General features: G+C 35.9%; 1 protein-coding gene across 2 annotated transcripts in view; it reads right to left on the minus strand.

Annotated features, from left to right (window-relative positions):
* Positions 1 to 14913, minus strand: part of LOC121370499 — an 87836-nt gene extending 72923 nt beyond the window's left edge. For both annotated transcript variants that reach the window (XM_041495774.1, XM_041495773.1), the window contains exon 1: positions 14786 to 14913. The gene's annotated coding sequence lies outside the window, so the exon portion shown is untranslated. The remainder of the gene's footprint in view (positions 1 to 14785) is intronic.
* Between the last annotated feature and the right edge of the window lie 2493 nt (positions 14914 to 17406).

Consider the following 17406-nt stretch of genomic DNA (forward strand, 5'->3'; position numbering starts at 1 on the left):
TGACAGCTTCTTAGCCTTCCCCCACGTGGAGGGGAACCAATTTACACAGATATGACACTGGCGTTCAAAACAACAAGAACGACATGCCCGACATAACAAATGCTGATCAAACTGGGGCAGTCGTTTAAGACAACCCCCCTCAGCACACACAACCAACCGGTTGGAGCCCAAGGAAGCCGTGTCAGACATTAACCCCCTGTGTAAATCACCCAAAAGACCTCGTATGACAGAGTAAAACAAAATTACAAATTAATAAACAATTTGACAAAATTTTTACTACAGAACTCGAACACGACTGCAATGGAGGACTGCAGAATCAAAAACGAGGATATATAGTCTACCCATGTGCGGGTGTAGGTTGTACATCCGGCAAGGGGAGACAATTCTGCAGTGGAGGTTATAACTCAAGGTCGTATAGCATTGTTGTTGTGCTAGTACGGTAAGTTGAATAAGACTATAACTAGATCTAGCTCACCCATCATTTGTAAAACTTGTTATCTGGCCTGAGGGTTGTTTATTGTTTGATAGTTATAGGCATCAAGTGAATTTTGTAAAATAAGATTGAAATCTTCAACAATTATGTAATACTTATTCCCGAAAGCTTTAATTTTATCTGTAATAAAAATAAGGTTGATCTGTGTTAGGTCCATACAAGTTAACAAGACCGAAAGTCTTTAATTGTAACATCTATAATCAGAAAGTTGCCATCGTTATCTGCAAACAAACTGAGTATTTTGTAACTAAAATTATTATAAAATAAGATTGCTACTCTGCGAGATCGTCCATTATAACTATTAAAAATACAATCGCCACCCCAAAGGGATCTTACGAAAGGTTCTTTATCTTTGGTAAAACGAGTGTCTTGTAGCATATAAATGGAAAAAGATCTAGCCCTAGTTTAGAGAACAAATCTTAAAGTCACCATATGAATCCATTTTGAATAAGTTAGCCAATTTCTTGTAATATTACGGTAATGTTTCCTAGAAGAAATCCATGAATATACAAGTTAATTGAAACCCTTAGAAATTCTCTATACTTGTAACTATAATTCAGATTATCATTCTTGAACTCAAAAGTTACAAACGGTGTTAAACAAATGTTATTCTTATGAACACCAAATTTTAGCCTGCCAGTCACAGTGATGTAAAGAAAATAATTAGAATATTTAATTAAAACAATGGATGTTCCTAACAAAATGAAGGGATTAAACATATACAGTCCCTTGCATGCATCATTTATATTGAAACATATAAAATACAAACATAAGCACACATTCGCACTTGCATACACAACAAGAAGTAACAGAAATAGCTGTGCTAATCTCATGGGGACATCATTCCCTCCAACACCAGAAGATAAACTATTCAAAAGGAATAATATAAGAAAAACTATGTTATTAATATTATGGAACAATGTTCCACCTTAAAGTATTTCTCTTCTGTTAAATACAAAAAAAAAAAAGTAGATAAATAAATAAATAAATAAATAAATATGAAAATAGTACGTGTATACAAAGTTTTATTATATAACATTTAGTGAAATATCTTAAAATATCAGTCACTCAGTGACAATAACATATTTTAGAGTGAAAATTTCACTATTTCACTCTAAAATGGGTTATCGTTACTGTAGAAAGTGTTATCTTCACTGTAAGAAAGCCGGAACTATTTTGCTTCTGGCATTTTAAAAATAAAAGTAAATTGCCAAAAGTTATATAATAAATAGAAAATTTCATGTTTTTTTGTCAAATATGATTTATATCTCATCTCGTGAAATTTGCAATCACATCACACTCATCGCGCAAGTGCGATTCGTGAGATTTGATTGCAAACTTCACTTGATGAAATATAAATTATATTTGACAAAAAACATGAAATATCCTCTATATATTACTTTGAAAAGCAATTTGAATTATATGTATAAATACAGAACTATACAAATACATGTATATGTCATATTAGTTGTACAGGTTGATACCTGGTCAGTGCTCATGTTGGTTATAAGGTAATCAATGCCCTAATAAAATAAGTTAACGGTCAGAACTGATAGTAATACTGTATAATTAAAGAAAGAAATGTTTTATTTAACGACGCACTCAACACATTTTATTTACGGTTATATGGTGTCAGACATATGGTTAAGGACCACACAGATTTTGAGAGGAAACCCGCTGTCGCCACTACATGGGCTACCCTTTCCAATTTATCAATTGATGTATTACTTATCACAGTTAAAAATGTTTTTAATTATTTTGATTTTCCCCGTCAGACTTAAGTTTAGCTTACACTGTACCGTCTCTTGTCCATGCACAATCAATGTTTTCATGTCAGCTGACTTTTTGGAGGAACATATAGTTTTCTTTTGTCAGATCTTCACGAATACCTTTTCGTGTGCTCTTCAGCTTGCTTCAGTATTTTAAGGCTTGTATCCTGTGTCTTCTTGCAATGAATTTAAGTATGATAGGTCGGGCTCTACTTGGTTAGAAATTACCCAGCCGGTGAGTGATGCAATATTCTGGCAACTTCACCTTGCAGACAAATCACTCATTTGGATGGTAGCTCTTGGAAATATTCCCATCATAATCTCAAGGAGTTTCAGGAGTGTCAACTTTGTGCACATCATTAGAAATATTCCCATCATAATGTCAAGGTGTTTCCCTGTTAGCACAATTTCATCATCGAGAGGCAGTTGGTAAAATGCGGACCGGACCGGAACAGAACGGTCTGGAACAGACCGGACTGGACCAGAACAGTCTGGAACAGACCGGACTGGACCAGACCGGACCAGAATCAGATAGCTAATGCACAATGTTGTTTGTTTGTTTTTTTTGGGTTTTTTTTTTTGCGATTTTCAAAAATAGTTTACAAATATGATTTATGTACGTTGTCAGATGGAACAAAAAATATTCCATTTATACTACTTTTGCTGCTGCTGGTACTGATACCAAAGCCTTTGATATACAAACTATGGAGTTGAATGGAATGAGACAGACTAAGGGACCATGGTCACATCATTATATAAATGATACAGTATTCTTTTAGCTCTATCTTTATGATTAAATGACAAAACAAACAAACGATTTGACTCTGATCGCATACAAGCATTCATTTCTGTATGGCATTTATTGTCCTGAATGAGAAAGTGCCTATGATATACATATACAAAAATTGTCTTGATATTCTGTCAATTTTTTCAGTAGCAAAGTCTGTTGTCATTGCCTAGACTGCATTATGTTCTAGCACTGAGTTTTTTCTCCCACACCTCATACGATGCAACAATTCTTGCAGTTTACAATTTAGTGTATTATGATTTAGTAAATGCTTTCGGAAATGAAAGCAATATTTTATTTCACAACACATTTTAAACAATGGCTATTAGGTGTGTAACAGTATGTTTTATGTACAAATGACCCATGTTACAGCGGTGACTTTCTTATTCAGAACTATACTCATTTAAGGAAAATAAATGAATGCACTACTTTGGGGTATGTTATGTGGGTTTTTTCCCAAAATATTTTAACTAGGATATTAACAGTCTTTATAAACAAGGAAAAAAATGAAAATAATAATAATAAATTAAATTAGAATTAATATAATATTATATTGTGATGTGATGCAATGCGATGCGTTTTACCAACAACCCAGTAAAAGGTTGGTAGAAATCCACATCCTTTTTGATGCCCCCTGATTTTTTAGGTCCTATTGCTGCCATTTGATTGCCAGCTAAATATGATAGTAACAATAGGTCTATATGATTCCCAACCTGATATTTTGACAATTTACAAATGAAATATTGCCAAACTCACCTTTAACAAGTATTCTGACAGTGCTGCTATAAAGCAATACGGGGTAAATCACTATGATAGTCAAACTTGATTTGTAACAGTACATAATAAAGCTATACACTAAATTTCAGCTAAATATATTGAGGCATTGCAGAAAATCCTTTTTGATGCCCCCTGATTTTTTAGGTCCTATTGCTGCCATTTGATTGCCAGCTAAATATGATAGTAACAATAGGTCTATATGATTCCCAACCTGATATTTTGACAGTTTACAAATGAAATATTGCCAAACTCACCTTTAACAAGTATTCTGACAGTGCTGCTATAAAGCAATACGGGGTAAATCACTATGATAGTCAAACTTGATGTGTAACAGTACATAATAAAGCTATACACTAAATTTCAGCTAAATATATTGAGGCATTGCAGAAAACAAAAAAGTAAAGAAAACAAATTTTCATATCTCCTAAGTTCAAGAGCCACAACTCTGTCTAAAATAGTCAATCGGCATCAAAGTCAAACTTGATATGTACATTAACAGTACATGATAATCAACACACAATAGCCGATGTATTTTTCATGCTTGGGTGTCGTTAAACCTTCATTCATTCAGCACATGATAAAGCTATACACAAAATGTCAAGTCAGTATATGGAGGTACAATATGCAACAGAAAAATCTGTAAACTATATGTGGGACAGACAGACAAACAGACAGACAAAGAGGACAGCGATGATACATTTGGATCAGTAGGGGACTAATCCTTCTCATTTATTACACACCAGTGTAAGATATTGCGCATGTCATAACAATCACTCAATATCTAACTAGTGTAATATTGGCGTGACGTAGATCACTTGCTGACCCAATTCGCAGAAAAATAACGTGTAGTAGGTCCTGACATCTGCTTACATCTTGTGTTGTGGATTGTTCACAGTTGGTTTGTAATAAACAAAATATTAAACTAGCCGGCCGGTCATACCATTTTTATGAAACTCGTGAACAGTGTTGGTATTTGACGAGCAAAAGCGAGTCAGATACCAAAACTGTTCACTCATTTCACAAAAATGGTATGACAGGCCAGCTCATTTAGTATTCTATATTTAGTAAAGGAAAGGAAAGGAAATGTTTTATTTAACAACACACTCAACACATTTTATTTATGGTTATGGTTAAGAACAACACAGATATTGAGAGAGGAAACCCGCTGTTGCCACTTCATAGGTTACTCTTTTCAATTAGCAGCAAGGGATCTTTTATATACACCATCCCACAAACAGGATAGTACATACCATGGCCTTTGTTACACCAATTGTGGAGCACTGGCTGGAACGAGAAATAGCCCAATGGGTCTACCGACGGTGATCGATCATAGACCAAGTGCACACTAAGCGAACACTTTACCACTGGGCTATGTCCCAACCTATTTAGTAAATTGGTAACTGATAACTAAAATCTCAATTCAGGTCCTGTCATCAAAAACCATTAGACGTACATCAAAGCAATGACAATAATACATGTCTGCATATTGGTTGGATTTATTTGTGACATATGGGTTACACAAGTTCCCATGTGAGACCGTTTATATTACAATGAGTGTGTTTTCAGTCATACATCACCAATGAAAACACACAAGTTATAATATAAATGGTCTCTTACGGGAACAAATATATTATTTTATTTATTACACCGCACCTCAATGAAAAAAAAACCTGGACAGAATTACTTCCAACATAACTAAACAAGACATGGAAATGCACAGACCTAAGACTGGGGAAGACGACCTTGTTTACCAAATGACACCATTTAGCAAAATGACATCATATTGATTTGTGGTCACTTCATTTAGCTATTTATTAATGAAAAGCATTTCTATGCCACACATCTATCAATGAAGTTTACACAAACAATATTACAAACATATTCAAGACTAAATGAAATTATTAAAATATATATTTTGTTAAATTACGAGGCTAACACTAATTATAAGAATTAACAGCAAGTACTTTTCCCCCCGATTACAAAAATATGAATCGACAGATCTTTGGGAAGTTGTACTGTATTACACTGTATTACATGACCTCTCAAAAAGCATATTTGACATGGGTATCTCTTCAACTGCGGTATACTAAAGGTAAGCCTTTGTGTAGTGGTGTCAAGACTCGTTACATGTACCAACAGAACATGGTACTTTTATTTTTTTAATAAAAAATTATGCTCTGAATATTGTACATTCTATTTTTTATTTCTTTATTTTTAAAAATAAAAATCCTTAAGTTTTTTTGGCTTTAGCCAATTTTCACGTATATACAGAGTATTTCCTTGAAAATGATTCAAAAGTGGCTAATTTAAAGAAATTTCATTAGCCAAATACTAAACTTTGTAGCCACTTTGCATGAAACTTAGCAATTGGCTAATTTGGCAATAAACAGGGTGAGCCCTGAAATTGATTCAAAATGTTCATGTCAAAATCAATATATGAAATCAAAATATTATCATTAATTCAGTCCGTTATATTATTTTCAGTAAAATGTCTGAATCCACCACTCCTTATCTTGGTCAAGGACTGTCCTCGATATAATAGCTCCATACAATGTGGTTTTACAAAAATATATATAAATAATATTTTCATATATACTTAACATTTGTGACACCCAATAGCCGATGTGTATTTTTATGCTGGGGTGTCGTTAAATATTCATTTATTCATTCATTCATTCTCCGATATAACTCGACTTAAAACAGGTACAGATGTCTCAGACTATCCCAGAGACATTAATTTAATTAAATGTACTTTTCTGCTGAAACTGTGAACAATACAGTCCAGTGTTTTTCACATATTTCACAAGTATTGCTTATGTACTGATCTCCATTGAAAATGCACCAGTCACATTAGTAGTTCTTAAAAGGATATGAGGAGAAAAACATGATGTATTCTTGTAGGCAATAAATAACGCACACATTGGATACAACGGTTACGGTTTATTGTGTGTCTTATAGCAACCTCAAATATGTGATGGTAATAACAACTGAAAATTGGGCAGTGCATTTTCAATGCAGTTCAGTGAAAGTATATAAACCAGTACAGTATATAAACCACATGCATGTATACTTTTAGTTTTAATAGTATTTGCATGTATACTTTTAGTTATTTAAGTAAAATGTTTGTCAATCTAATGCTATTCAAAATAACTAGTGCAAAAAACAATTTTAGCTTCTTTTGTACTTTATCAAGGTTTAAACTTTAAAATGCTCAACTGACAAATAAGGATTAAAAGTTGAATTTGGCAACAACAACAAAATTAAATCTGCTTTTGAAAATGTATTTGTTTTATGAGCCCAGTTTATATTATTGTAATTTGTTTGGCGAAAAGGGGACCAACAATTTGACACAAAATTGATCATATTAAAATATAGTATTATAATGATTAAAAATGTTTTTCTTTGACAAGACATCACCCCCAAAAAGTTAAAAGCTTGTTTTGTTTAACAACACCATAAGAGCACATTGATTTCTTAATAAGTTATTGGATGTCAAAGATTTGCTAATTCTGACATGTAGTTATAGAGAAGAAACCTGTTCAGGGCTTCTAGAATTTTTATAAAATCCACAAGATATGGGGTCAGCGGTTTTTAAAATTTACTAGCAATGATTAAAAGTTCACTAGCCCAACTTTACTTTAAGTTAATACAATTTTACTAAATAATAATAATAATTGGATATGTCACTTAAAGAGGGAGATAGAGCTTAAAAACACTAACATTGGGGGTGGGTGCAGGATATTCATATTTACAAAATAGACTTAAATGCAATGTTTTACATAATATTTTCAATTGCCGTTGGGCATGGCAATAGTAGTTATTTACTAGCCCAACATTGAATATTACTAGCCATGGGAGTGGGCTACCATAATCTAGAAGCAGCTCTGCATGCTGCTACATTTTCCCATTAGTAGCAAGGAATCTTTTATATGCACCATCCCAGTGAGGACAGTATTGTATATGAAGCAAACATGATAGAGCAGTCCTATATTAGTTGTTCTGCAAACAAGTTAAAGTTTGTTTTGTTTAACGACACCACTAGAGCACATTAATTAATTAATCATCAGCTATTGGATGTCAAACATTTGGTAATTATGGCTTGTCGTCATCAAAGGAAAACCACTACATTTTTCCCAATCAAGGGATCTTTTATATGCACTTCACCACAGACAGGAAAGCATGTATCACAGCCTTTGTCCAGTTGTGGTGCACTGGTTGGAACGGGAACAATTTTTCTGCAAACACTAATAGTGTTTTCCCAAGCTTGTATTACCATGGTGCGGCAACATGACACAATTGTCTAGCGCCATCTTGCCTTCATTTGCACCATGGCATGCTGTCCTGAGATTAAGCAAGTCTTTTTTAATAGTAAGTTCTAAAATTTCCTCAAAAAATGTAAATTATTAATTAATAAAATATGTCTGTTATATAGTTTGCCATTAATTTAGTAAAGCAAGCACATTACCTGCATTTATTTCATTTTAAGTTTAAAAAAATAAAATGGTCTTCAATAGAAAAAAATAGTGTTCTGAAAATGATGAAAATGCAATAGTGCTCTGAAAATGATGAAAATGCCCCAAAAGAGTTTAGTCTACCATGCATTGTATATTACTTTCTAGGGAAAACACCAACTACTTTTGTCTGGTTTCTGGCTACATAGCCATGTATATATTTTGGCAATATTTTGTGAGGCAATTTAAACTAAGTCAATAAGTTAATAATGACTGTATTACTTTTAGTTTTTGATTAAAAACTTGAACAAGTATGTTTTTAATAAATACAGATAAAGCAAATATATACTTGAAGGAAGTTGTAAAATTACCCATATGCATATGTTTGTAGAAGATTCCAAATGAATCGGCAGCCACCTACATGTACAGTGTACATAACAAGCACATCCAACTGAACTGTGTAGCCTGCTGTTACTACTTGCATTTCCATACATTTACATGTACACGTTTGTATTATTCTCACAACAAAACAACGCAAATAATGAATTCCAAATCATTCAACTGAGGCAGAATTTGCAAACTCGTTTGTATACCAGGCATAACAGGTAGCTAGTCAACTGTGAACAGTGGGCAGTGTCCAACTTCCAAATGTATGTAGTAAACAAAAATATTGGTAGGCTACCCCTAAAAATAACACATTTTATGCCTTCCTCTAGAAATAACCTAACAATACAAATCATTCATTGTTTGCTATATATATCTAAATGTCAAGTGAACTCCATTGGGTTATTTTGTATGACTCATGAGATTATAAGTAAATAAACATTTATAATATGTACTAGGCCAGTATATTTTAAAATGTCATTCATGTAGGCGACTTTATTTCTCTTTGACTGAACAAATAATTTATGGTATAAACAAGAATTTCACAGAATTAAACATAGTTTAAACTGTATTTATTTCCAAAACTGAAAGACAGCAGTTTGGGATTGGCCAACAGCCTATATATATCTTATAAAAAAAATTATTTGTTGATTTATCAAGATGACAGAAACGAAATAAAAATATTTCCTCTTTGGCTAACAAGAAGAGTAGATAGCAAGAAAAGTAAAGAGGAAAAACAAGAAAATAAAGTAAAAGAGCAACAGGTTAAATTATAAATGGTTAATTAATCTTGACAAACCCCACAATTGAAAAAATGTCCACAGCCAAAAAAAACATGTCATTGAAAAAAACCCTGAATATGGTTCATGGCAAAAACATGCCATGGAGAATTTAAAACTCCACGCCATTGCTAATTGCTGTGGGCAATTGCAGAGGTTGCTTGAAATGCTTGCTATTTATCAGAAAGTTCTGGACAGATTTAAATATAGAAATCTTTTCTTGCACACTAAATGTTTGGGTCATAAAATGGTATCTAGAGTATGGTAGCTTAGATTATAATAATTGGGTAAATGTCTTGCTTACCATAAACAGTAAACTTAGTTTATTTTTTTTTAAATGTGTGATGTAACATTCAGCATAAACCTAGAGCTTAAAAAATTTATAATAAATTTTAAAATAAAACAAAAAGGCCCATTAATTTAATTAGGTTTTTAACATGCTTCAGTTAAATATAACACTATTGTTTAACTTAGACTTTACAGTATCACATGCCATGTTACATGTTTCTAAAGTCTTATAAAATCATGTGATTATTTGAAATCACCAGTTCTGTAATTATGTCCGTTTTGAACAACAACATTCTAAATGCTTTGAAATAAACATTCATCGGTGCTACAGTTACATAATACAACTTTTTTTTTCCAATTTTATACACACACTCCCCTCACCCAGTGTTCGACAAATGTTTGAGAAAGTCACTACTAGACACAAAAGCTTTGACTAAAGTACTGTCGGAAATAGAATAAAAATTATTTTCGTCGATTATTTCGATTAAGTAAATATTTTGTAAATACCCATTCAGTGATACTCTACCTAATTTAACATTTACTTGTTTGGGCTCTCATTGACGTACAAGGTGGTGTTTACTCTTGAAATGAAACTAAAGATATTAGTAAACAGGTGATTTGTGACTTTATTGGAACAGACTATAACACATTTTGATATGTGTCAATTTCATTCACCCTTAAACAAACTTTTAATTTAAAACTGCAAGTTAACTGATTATTTTGAATTGCAGCATAAATTATTAATTATGACAAGCATATTTAATGAATATAAATTCAATATAAGTACATGAGAAATTTACACAATCCCTGCAACAATTTATCATATACTAAAACGCAAAAGAAACGCAGGTCCTGAAAATGCGAAAGAATTGCACTTTGTAAAGCAGTATCTTTGGTGGAATTGAACCTCAACTGTGTTAAAGGACATGGCACACACCCACACCGCAGTCCCACCTGCGTGTCAATTTCATTACCTGTGTGACGTCACGAATTCTCAAAACACGTTGTTTGCACGTGCTGGATCATCCGTATCATGAATCCAGTGCAAACACACTCATTGAAATGCTTATAAAGCCTACACACCTGGATTTAATCGCATAAATTCAATTTGAGTAGTGACAGACAACAGAATCACATTTTAAAAATGCCGCGACTGACGCAACTCCAGCGAGGGATGGCCATCGGGATGTTGCAAGCCGGACAGACCCGTACTGCTGTAGCCAGACAATTGGGATGTCATGTTTCGACAATCGCACACCTTTCTCAACGTCACCAAATCACTGGATCTGTGAACGATCGACCACGCACCGGCCGCCCGAGGGTGACAACCGCAGCCCTAGACCGGTACATCCGGGTGACCCACCTTAGGAATCGGATGCTGCCAGCAGCTAACACCGCTCACCAGGTGCGTGGTCCACGTGGTCCAGTGTCCGCCGATACCATCCGACGCCGTCTGAGGGCAGCAGGACTCCGTAACCGCCGTCCTTATGTGGGACCAATATTGACCCCTCGGCACCGCCAACAACGTCAACAGTGGGCGCAACAACATCAAAGATGGCGACGTGGCCAGTGGCAACAAGTTCTGTTTACTGATGAGAGCCGTTACAATGTTTCCAACGCTGATGGCCGAATCCGAGTATGGCGACGTCGACATGAACGTTACTCCGACTGCTGCGTTCTGCAGGCCGACCGATGGGGCGGGGGTAGTGTGATGGTGTGGGGTGGGTTTTCATTCAACCACAGAACACAACTTCATGTGTTCAGACAACGCGTTAATGCCGCCGTGTACCAAAATGACGTCATCAACAATCACGTCGTTCCCTTCTTTGCCGCTCACCCACGTGTGCGCTTGCTGCAGCAAGACAATGCCAGGCCGCACACTGCCAGGGCAACACAGGCGTTGCTGGCTCAGCACAACATCCCAACATTGCCGTGGCCAGCCTTATCACCGGACATGGCGCCTATCGAACACGTCTGGGATGAAATCGGACGTCGCCTTCAGGCTCGCGGACAACCTCAGAATATGCAGGCGCTGGAGGCAGCATTGGTCCATGAATGGAACTCACTCCCTCAGGCATTCTTTCAACGGCTTGTCAACTCAATGAGGAGACGTTGCACTGCCTGTTTGAATGCCCAGGGTGGTCACACGCGATACTGACTTTGACAATGCTACAGGTCGTCTCTTTCACATTTTTAACATGGACCCCCACCCTACTTTATGACATGAAACAATAGCCAAAAAGGAATTCAATCAAAAATTTCCAACACCAATGTGTGCCGAATTGGTGTAGCTCTAAAATAAATGTTGAAATCTTCATTTCGTTTTGTTTTTTTAATATTTTATATCCAATTTAATGAGAACCTGCGTTTCTTTTGCATTTTAGTATAGTTATATGCGAGCTGTGATAAAGATTCTCCAATAAAATGTATTTTCTACCAGTAGATAAAATTATTTCCTATAATCATTTATGGGCATATTGTTAAAGGTGTCTTCTTTAAATGTTAAATCAAAATTTTATATATATATATAAAAATGATTTGTAATAGCTTTTATTGTGCCACATTGAGATAGCACCTTTAATACCGGTATAATGGATCACTCATAATGGTTCTTGACAGTTTTGCTAAAAAGTTACTTATAAAATGAATGACTACAAATATTTAGTTTTGGAGAGGGATAGGGGTAAACCTTCATCAGAAACAGTCCCTCACATATTTTAACAGCAATGAAATTGACACATGTTGACCAAAATTGGTTATAGTCTGTTCCAATAACGTGCACAAATCACCTGTTTACTGACATTTTTCTTTTAATTTCTTTTAATTTCAAGAGTAAACACCACCTAGAACATCAATGAGCACCCAAACAAGTAAATTCTAAATTAGGTAGACTATCATTAAATAGATATTTACAAAATATTTACTTGTCAGTTTAATATGCAAAAAATAATTGACGAAAATAATTTGTATTCTATTTCCGACAGTACTATAGTGTTCTATGTGTTATAGTAATACAGTTGATACTTTTAACTGGCTCAGACTAAAAATTCACTAGCTAGGGACAGATGGCTTGTGGATTTGTTGAACTCTGCCTCCCTAATGTAAAGTTTTGTAATGCTTTGGTCAATCCCCCTCAACAATCACATTAACCTTGTCAATACCCCTCCATCAACTTTCCCTGTCATCACTTAATTTGACCAATATTATTACATTTTCTGTTTTTATATCTTGGTTTGATAGTAAATACTAGTAGGTTCATACAAAAATTATATTTGTTAAAAAAAAAAGAGAAGCATTTTACTTTATAAAGGGGCATGCATGCATTCCGGCTTGTGTTTTGGGCATATGTACCATATAAGATTATTTTATTAATGCTGGACACATGCATTTTTCAGTCTAGATGCTCTCACTGAAACGAATGTAGTTCAATTTGTTTTAGCCAGACCATACGCAAGCACCACATTCAGTCTTAAGACTAAATGTTTAATAAATCGATGTGCTTCAGTGGTGTCGTTAAACAAAACAAACTTTCACTTTCACTTTACTTTATAAATAAGAATGAGACAATTGTTTACAAAATGTTATACAACTCTTGACAAACACCTCTTCTCTCCTCCATATCATTTTGTAATACATCCCAAGATAAACAGAAGGGCTTTCCTTTGGCACTGTATGTAAGCCAAAAAACCCCAACATTCTTACACTTAAATGCATTTGCTGGGATTTGAATCTACTGATCTTGGCATGTGGATCATTTGAGCAGGTTCATTCATGCTAACCACCTCACCACAGAGATTGAATCAAATAACTGACTGTTTACCAGTTTTGTGGATCTGAATCTGTATTGAAGATGTTTGGTCAAGGTTTCATTTAATTTGTATATATATTTCAATGACCACCACAATTATGTTATAATATAATGCCTTTAACTTCTCAAGACAAACATTGACATCCACTTGATATGGACAGTTAAACGTTTGTTTTGTTTAACGACACCACTAGATCACATTGATTTATTAATCATTGGCTATTAATGTCGGACATTTGATTTTGACATAGAGTCTTAGAGGAAACCTGCTACATTTTTCCATTAGTACTAAGCAATGGATATTTTATATGCACCATCCCACACAGGACAGCGCATACCAGTCTTTGATATACCAGTTGTGGTGCACTGGCTGGGATGGACTGGAAGGAAGGAAATGTTTTATTTAACGGTGCACTCAACACATCTTATTTACAGTTATATGGCATCAGACATATTGTTAAGGACCACACAGATATTCAGAGCTAGACGAAACACGCTGTCACCACTTCAAGAGCTACTCTTTTTTATTAACAGACAGGATCTTTTATATGCACCATCCCACAGACAGGATAGTATATACCATGGCCTTTGTTATATCAGTTGTGGAGCACTGGCTGGAATGAGAAATAATCCAATGCATCCACCGACAGGGATCGATCCTAGACCGACCATGCATCAAGTGAACACTTTACCACTGGGTTACGTCCCACCCCTTCATATGGACAGAGGCAGGGCTAGCTTTGGGTGAGCAGAAAATTTTGCCAAATTATCTATTAAACTTCAAAAATTGAAGTTATTTTCCAACAAAATTTCACTTATTACATGAAATTATTTTATCAAATTAAAATAAAATTTGGAAATTGTATTCAAATTTAGCGAGTGCCAGAGCTAGCCTTGAAATGCTTGTACCCAATGTTATTTTTATAGGTTTAAAAAAAAACAAATTATTCTTACACTTACATTTATTTTATTTTTATCTTATTATCAGAAAATTATTTGTAAGCAAATGTATAAATACGTGTTTTTTAATTACCTGATTAACAGTGCCAAAGCACACACCTGCCATTTTAAACTCAACAATTTGAACAAATAATTAGCGATGGGAGTTGTTTTTTTCTCTCTCCCAATCGCGCTATATGCCTAATATATTTTCGCGCAGTATACAAAATGACATCAACAGGTGTTCAATAAACATGATTTGATTATGTGACATTTGGTCTAAAGCGTACAGGTACTTTGTTAACCTCACCTGAGCACAGGTACGTCTGGGTATCATCATTAAACGATAGTGTACGTCCAAATTTGTACTAAAACTCTTCAAAGAGTGTCCTAATAAAAGTTCAGGACTGCAAGCAACAACAGAGCAAAAGCTACGCCAGAAAACAAACAACCAATGAAAATAGTTTTTACATATCACGGTGACAGATCTTTAGGGTAGCACACCTGTGGCATGTTCAGGTGGGCGAATAATGGTGGTCGATCGCTAAACTGGTTTTCTGCGCCTAGCTTTAGATGAATGTGATATCGTAGAAGACGATGGTACCGGTCAAATTGTTCGCCAGCACTCGGCCTCCCTAAATAAATGCCATGCCCCTGAATAATTGTTGTTGATTGTATAGGTAAATCAGCTTCAACCAATCCATTTACGATGCTGGTTTTACGACACCCCAGCACATTTATTATAGTTTTACTAATCAGCGGCTATTAGGCGCATAGACGTACGGACTCCCATTTTTGTAACAGGGCAGGCTGGCTTTTGCCCGAAATTAAACGAAAATACCCGAATCTGAATAACAACATGAAGGAAGGAAATGTTTTATTTAACGACGCACTCAACACATTTTATTTACGGTTATATGGTGTCGGACATATGGTCAAAGACCACACAGATATTGAGAGAGGAAACCCGCTGTCGCCACTTCATGGGCTACTCTTTTCGATTAGCAGCAGGGGATCTTTTATATGCACCATCCCATAGACAGGATAGCACATACCACGGCCTTTGATATACCAGTCGTGGTGCACTGGCTGGAGCGAGAAATAACCTAATAGGTCCACCGACGGGGGCCGATCCCCGACCGACCGCGCACCAGAATAACAACATGAATTCATATTACCATTACTGCCAAACAGGTCTATATATATATATATATATATATATATATATATATATATATATATATATATATATATATATATATATATATATATATATACATATATATACATATACATACACATAGAATATACATACACATAGATACACACATATATACACATATATACTGAACAAAAAAAGAAACTTCCGATTTGTACATATAGTATTTGTTGTGTTAAAGAATTCATTGTGTAATGAAATTATATAGGTAGTATTAGCCTTGAGCTGTATTATCAGGATTCATGAATTTTATCGATTATTTTTGCACTGTTAATCGTCGACAACGTGAAATTCAATTTGCACGTGCATGCATGGTTCGACATGTCCCGTGTAGTATTCGGTCAATTTGTTTTACTTTTTACTTGTCTTACTGACATTGTTGTCAAGTGAACGAAAACGCTTCAATTTTTTTTTTTTTTTTAACGTTTTTTACATTATAGCATTTTTAGTATGCCAAGAATACCCAATAATTTACGCGAACGGGCGATTAGCATGCTTGATGCTGGCATGTCGACGTTGCAAGGCATGTTGGGAGTTCTAGTCGAGCGATACGAAATCTTCGCGTGAGATTTCGAACGACAGGAAGCACCAATGACTTGCCACGTCGTGGACGTCCGCGTGTTACAACGCGTGGTCAAGACCGCTATATCATGAACACGCATTTGCGCAATCGATTCCAAACTGCCACTGCTACTGCTGCTAACACACCTGGGCTTCATAATAACCAGGCGCGTGCGCAAGGGGGGGGGGGGGGGGGGGGGGGGTTGGGGTCGAAAAAAACCCTGCTCAAGGCGAAACAAAATTTCATATCCCGATTTTTTACATTCCTGTGAATCCTGGGGTCAATTTTTCAAAATGTTCGGGGGGAGGGCCCCCTAGACCCCCAGTCACGGGTTTCGCGCCTGCGGCGCTCGCGGTGTCGGGCTTCGCCAGATACCTCGAACCCCCCCCCCCCCCGCAACATTTTCTGCGCACGCCCCTGATAACCGAATCAGTGGGCAAACTGTTCGTAATCGTCTGCGGGAGAACGGTTTACATGCACGACGTCCTTACGTCGGATGCGTTTTAACGCAACGTCATCGTCTAAATCGTCTTAATTGGGCACGTGTACACACTCGTTGGATACAGCGACGCTGGAATACCGTTCTTTTTCGGATGAATCCAGATTTTCTTTACAACGTGGTGATGGCAGGGTGCGCGTCTACCGTAGGAGAAATGAACGCTATGCTGACTGTTGTGTTCTTGAACGAGATCGTTTCGGGGGTGGGGGTTCTGTCATGGTCTGGGCAGCCATTGCCCATGGTTATCGTTCACCACTAGTCGTCATTGATGGCAATTTAAATGCTTAACGTTACCACGATGACATTCTCGCTCATCACGTCATTCCTCTGTTCCATAACAACGCCAACATCTCGATTTTTCAGCATGATAATGCCACCTCTCATACAGCTAGAGACACTGTAAATTTTCTTAGGACAAATAACATTGATTTCATTGATGACTGGCCCGCTAAAAGTCCTGATCTCAACCCCATCGAGCATGTCTGGGATAGTCTGGACAGACGATTGAGGCGTCGTCCCAACCCACCCGCTAACGTCAACGAACTTCGTCAAGCGCTCATTCAGGAATGGAACAATATTCCACAGGCAGAAATCAACACTTTAGTCAATTCTATGCGCCTGCGATGCACTGCAGTGGTCAATTCAAGAGGT

The sequence above is a fragment of the Gigantopelta aegis genome, chromosome 4 (genome assembly GCF_016097555.1).
Source record: "Gigantopelta aegis isolate Gae_Host chromosome 4, Gae_host_genome, whole genome shotgun sequence".
Taxonomy (NCBI): Eukaryota; Metazoa; Mollusca; class Gastropoda; order Neomphalida; family Peltospiridae; genus Gigantopelta; species Gigantopelta aegis.